Raw genomic sequence first — 6,425 nt, forward strand, 5'->3', positions numbered from 1 at the left:
ACGAAAATAGCTTCATTGTCATTTTTATTAACTGGAAAACGAAGGGGGTTTCGCAAATTAAACAAATATTGCCCATCAGAGCTGTCAAATGGCTGGGGCAGGATTTGTGCCAAGGCAAATAAAAGCATTAAACGACGACCTGGATGAGTGCCTGACTGCCAGGCTGATTACTGCAACAGGACAAATAAATATGGAGAACGAGAATCAGGCCATGGCTGGAGAATACCAGAACCATGGTCAGGGTTTGGAGAAACCAGAACAGAATAAGAGCCTGGGACACTGACTAATCACCAGCCCAGACCTGCAAAAGGTAATGAAAATATATGTACGAGTATATCTACATTTATAGACACAAATATGGACGGACGGAGTGATACTGGAGAAGCTGGGAGCTGGGAGTTGAATTGAGAAATGAGGACGTTACCATTCCGGCCCCATAAAAACGACAAACAACAACTTCAGCCGGGGCAACAATAAACACCCGAAATTGTGAAGGCAAATAACGCGAATTGCAGGCGTTACAGCGGGACATGAAGCCATGGAGTCTAGAGTCTGGGGCTTAGGACGGGCCAACAACCTGGTCTGGGGTAAAAATGGCGTTGCGTATACGCAGCGTTGCAATTGGAATTTGATTTTCGAAGCAGCACGTCGAGCTGGCGTCGACAGCGGCACAATATTTGCACTCAAAGTACAATACAACAAGTCCCAGAGAGAGGGGTAGTCGAGATAGGGTGAGCCCAAATAGAGAGCCCTTGCTGAATTCCAATTCCCTGCCAGAGGTTTCGGGCATTAGGCATTCGTCATGGCTAATGCCATTAATGTTGGGTAAAAGGGAAAGACATTCATGGGGTTAATTGTCATGTTTAAATCTTTGAGGTAACCAGCGTATCATCGATTTGCTGCAGTTTGCAAAAGGCTTGAGAACAAAGAACACATTTTCATGGGCAACCACCACGAGTTGCTCGTAAAGGGAAACCGCAAAAGAAATCTTCGGATGATATAATCTTATGTGACTTGGAATGTTTGTATCTGTATTTATCATAGAGCATGCCGTATCCGTCTTGGACAACACTTTTCCTCATGCCATTCTTGTTGTAGCGAAACCACGAAGGCAAACTTAATTTTCGTTGTGAGTTTTCATTTGTGCAAAAGCCGCGATTTTTGATGGAATTTTACATGTGAACGCGTATTTCTGAATAGAAATGCCTGCCTGCTGCACCCGCTACGCGCTCTGTCTCTTAATACGGGCTTCCAGCTATCGTATTTGTGCAGTGTTGAAGGGATCGTCTTAAAGGGTTCACAAATGAAATGCAAATGGAAATCCGTTTTGCAGCGGGTCAAAGGCAGATTCAAATGGCTTTGAGTGCCGCTGCTGGTGGTGCATCTGCTGTAGCGGATGTGTCGGTCGCTCTACTATTTACTGACAATTGACAAATGAAAAATGGCGGCTAAAGGCGTTTTTATGCTTGTGCAAATTTCACATTTACAGTTATTGCTAATTGGAGGCTCATGCGGCCACGTTGTCCACCACCCATGGCTCTTCCGCCTGCCGTCCAGTCCAGGCCATACAAATAATGGCCGTTAATGTTGTTGGCATTGGCCATTTAATGTTTAATATTTGTATCTGTGTGTGCGTTGCAAGCGTAAGTGTCAGTACGTGTGAGTTTGGGTGTGTGTGTGCACACACTTTAAAGTGCATTTCGATAAATGAATTATTATAAAATTTATTTTACAGATTTGGCAGATATTTATGTAATTAATTTTAAAAATTATTACAAATGCAAATATCAAGTCCAATAACATCCGCAAAAGTGCCCGTTTCCGTGGAAGCAACAGGAACCGGCGCGGAGCTGTGGCAGTGGTGGGTGGCCAGAAGCAATCAATACGCGCGATCAACCGTTATATGAGGCATTAAGCCGCCTCAATGACTTTTGGCAACAGAATGAATCAACATTTTGGTCAAAGCACCACAAAAAAAAAACACGCCAAATGAGGGATTGTATGTTTCGGGCCTCTTAAACTGCGACAATTGTGGATTATTGCCAGTAAATGTAAAAAATACAATGAATATACATTTTGTAATATATTTTAATATTAATATTCAATGATTTTCATTTGCATCTTTCTTAGCCTCTGTTTCTTCGTTTATGGAATTTTCATAACTCTAAGAATTTCGTAGACATGTCAAAGTTTCAATTTCAAAATGTTTGCTCTTCAATCAGCCTCCCTCTACACTTGGCCCCAATTAGGTGACCAACTTTATGGCTGCCTCATTAGCCATTCCAAGAAGCACTTGGCCAAGCCCCTTTCGCAGCCACCGCCCCAGCCGTCTTTGACCGCCATCGAGTTGAGGTGCATGCTAAAGCGCCGACGCCGCTTTGGCGGCACTTGGACTGAATGGAGAATGGAAATTTGCATACAGCATCCGCTACTGTAATACGGATGGGACGTGAGCTTGGCTCCGCCCGGCACTGTTGAGTGATCTTCCCCCATCGGCGAACGGAAGCAGAGCAGCAGAGCAGAGCATTGTCCATGGATTTCATAATAATGAGGGACAAATTGGGGATTTTTTACTTGGGCAAGGCCCAAAGAGTCTGGCAACAAAGATTTGTCATTCGGCCGGATGTGTTTTGTGTGGATCATGACAATGTCATGCCCATCAGTTTGTTATGCTGGGTCTGACAGGTCGCATTGCCCAAGGACCGATAAAGGCCCATTGTTGGGACTGTGCGGAAGCAGTAGTTTTCTTTTGGCCTTTTCCCCAGATGGGTTTTCGAGGGGGTGTGCAAACATTTGACGTGTGTTTTGACGCGAGTCAAGATAGGGCTACATAGCCTGTAGCCAGCCGTACTCGTACTCGGAGCGCTTACTGTCCAAGATCGTTACAGAACTGCTCGATGCTTTGGCCTGTGCAAACACCATTGAAGTTGTCTGGTGTATTATTGATAGGCTTGAAATTGGAACGAATGCCAGATCATGTTTACCTAACGCGACACTGTTATTTCTGTGTTGTGTTGTGTGATGTTTTTGTCTTCTTTCCTCGTTTTCTGTCCTCTTGTACGAGTATTTTTCCCATTTATTTGGAATTTTGCCGAGCCTCACAATGCAACAACTGTGCAAATAGCAGGCGACAACGACTGCGACTGCGAATGCGACTACGACTTCAAAAGCTGTTTGGAAAGTTAGAAACATAATGGACCGTCATAAAATATCGAGATCTTTATACTCTAGGCGGGGGTATAAAGAAAAAGTCGAAATATATGAAAACTAATCTGGATCCCTTGAAACTAACAGAAAAAAACCGATCAAATTTAAGAGGAATATTTATCTGAAATATGATATCTCTTTTATGTATCCAAATGTTAACAAAAATGAAGAACCAATGAATATTCTCATGAAGAATTTTGCTCAGTTTAAAACTAATAGAAATTGAATCAGTAAAGTTTCAACCCATTTAATGGTTACTCTCATTTAGAGCATTGAATCTTCCCCTAACATTGGACGACAATTATTCCATTTTTGTTTCGTTATTTCTATTCAATTTCGAGGCGTTCTATTTGCCTAGCTGAAACACAGATACTCGTACTTATTTTTCATTTAGCAAGCTTTCAATATGATATTTGAACAAGCCGCACAGTTGTTTCGGGGCGAGACAATAGAATTGAATTTAGCATTATCTTCTGCTGCTGTCGGGTGATAACGCTCCTAACGATGCGTCGTTTCTTTTAATTAGACATGCTGTGAGAAAGCGAGTGAGAGGGTTGGGAGCGGGAACGGGGCTAAGAATCGACCCCAAATGACCTTCGTCTCGGTGCGGAGGTTGCGGAGTGTAAAACCTGGTTTTCTTCTCCCAAATCCACCATGGAAGTGCAGACAAATTGGCTACATACGAGTATGTATGAAGGGACATGGGCTCTGGCACAGGACAACAAACAGATAACGCCCCTATACCGGGCAGGCTTTGTGCTGCTGGCACAAGGAACACAAGACCGAGACAGGACTACAATCCACTACCGGGTAATTAGAGTTGAATGCGGAGTCAAAAAGTCGTGTAATGCGATTTGTATGGCCCAGCGGGAGATCCCAATGGGATGCGATGTTACTGCCTATTGCATCAAGACACATGGCATGGCCCATTAGCGGAGCGGGGGGAATACATCCGCACAACATTTGGCAAAAGGTGAAATTTATGAGCCAAAAATGGCCCAACAATGACAGATTCGTTTTGGTTTTTATTTTCTTTGGCACCTCATTTCCTTTCCCTTTCCCTCTCCGCCTTTTAGGCTTTTCTTTCCATCTTTCGGCTGGCCAAATATTTATAAATTGTTGAATCCGACTGACAGTTTTTTGTTGTATTATTCTTTTTCTTTTTTTATTGTAATTGTGACAGTTTTCGTTGGCGTGATTTGGCCAGCTGCTGCTTCTTTTCCAGCTAAAGTCCTTGGCTGTCAGCCTGAGGCTATTTGCTGCTGCACTTGTCACAGACTCTTTTGGGCTGCTTGTCTTCTTAGGGCTGCCCTCAAATTGTGTTAGGGTTAGGCCTAGGTCTGGATTTGCGCTGCAGGCCTGTGACTCTCTTTCTAGCATCAGTCTTTGGTGCTGGTGCTGTTGCTGGTGCTGGTGCTGGCGCTGGTCCTGTTCCTGCTCCTGGTACTTGTCCTGGTCACGCTTATTATGGCCGCGGGCGGCGTTTCTCTGCTCCTCCTCTTGTGTTTGTCCAAATGCTTGACTGCTTGCTGGCTGCCTTTGCTGCATGCCTTTGCTCCTGCTGCAGGAGCTACTACCAGAGAGCTCTGGCAAAGGCTCTTTCTGCTAGAGCTAAACATCAGCACAATATCCGTCGTACGTTGTGCAAACAGAGCTTGCTGCTGCTGCTGTTGCTGCGTCCTTTCGCCGTTGCTGCCATCTTTGTGCTGATGATGTTTGCTTAGCTGTCTTTGCATCTTTTTGCCGAGCACCGAGCAGCGAGGACCCAGCTCTAAAACGGAAATGATGGCGGCTGCAGCGGCCGCTGCAGAAAGCTGTATTTGCCCGCCTCTCTGCCGGCACCCCGCGCCAGACAATGCAGGACAATGAAATGAATTTTTAAGAACACCCTGCCCTATATGCGTTGCCACTTCAAAGTCATTCGCCAGAGCAGACCCAGCCGGGGCAGCATCTTGAGGCCTTCGATGCAGATGCCTCTACTGTTGCTGTTTCTGCTACTCCTGCTGCAGTTGCTGTGATATGCAGTTTACCGTGTGAACGGGCCAAAAGGGAGATAGGAACACAGGGACACAGCGAGACATGGAGACAGGGGCTGGCTGCGTTATGTTTGCACATGCATGCAGGTGCACTTGCCATTCCTCCCCGTTGGCTCTGCAATTTGCATTCGACCGACAGAGGAGCCAGTCATGTGGCAGTGGAGGATGCTGCTGCTGCACGGCTATTTGCCAACCGTTTCGTGTGTGCATGTCAAATTCAAACGTTTGCATATTTTGCAAGATTGTCAGGCACAATTAACCAGCATCAGCAGCAGCAGCAGCACCGTTGACAAAAAATTATAATTTTCTGTGCTAATGAACGACGATGGGGCAACCGTCAAGCTACGCACCCAGATATGGGCCAAATGTACTCCAAATGGAATGTTAATCAGGCGATAATCACACGCTGCTTCTGTGATGTGATAATAAAGTGGATGGCAAATTGCATTGTAGGGATACTTCAGACAATCTACTCGTATATTAAATTGGATATCCAATCAATGTTCCATCTATAGATCAGACATCCTTCATGTTAGTCTAAAATTTCCATTATAGTTCTTGATTGATTGGGTCAACAGCTAAATAGCATGTGTACTTACAATGACATTGGAAAATAAACTAATTTGCTTGACAAACAATAATTTCCACAGCAGAACAACAGATAATAGAGCAATAACATCTAATTGAATTCAAATACGAGAATGAACAAGACAAAGTCGTGCCTATAGAGAGTAAACTTATTTCCGATCTTAGTATTGAGAAGAGTAACACTTATTGCAATGTAGGAAAATATATTAAATGTCAATGATGAGTCATTTATTCATTTATAAACAATTAAGTAGTACATCACTTATGTACACAAATGCACAATTTATCCATGTAAGTAGCAGCTTCTCATTGTAATCTTTTTATCTCTGATATCACATTAGAGATAACCCCAAAAGCCTCAGCCTCAGCCTCAGCCTCGCCTCCTTCCCCTTGTTTGTGATGTCTGAGTCAAAGTTAACATTTACCCAATATTATCTGCAAATTGTTAATCAAAGGCCAAAGAACCCCCTGCCTTGCCGGCGGGTGCTCGAAAAAGGTGCCATGGTAATTGAGTTTCATTCGGCAAATGATGCAATTGAATGGATTTTATTTATTTTCTTGTTGTATTCTCTCTCATTTTTGTTGGTTTTTTAT

This window comes from Drosophila guanche, unplaced genomic scaffold, assembly GCF_900245975.1.
Source record: "Drosophila guanche unplaced genomic scaffold, DGUA_6, whole genome shotgun sequence".
Classification (NCBI taxonomy): domain Eukaryota; kingdom Metazoa; phylum Arthropoda; class Insecta; order Diptera; family Drosophilidae; genus Drosophila; species Drosophila guanche.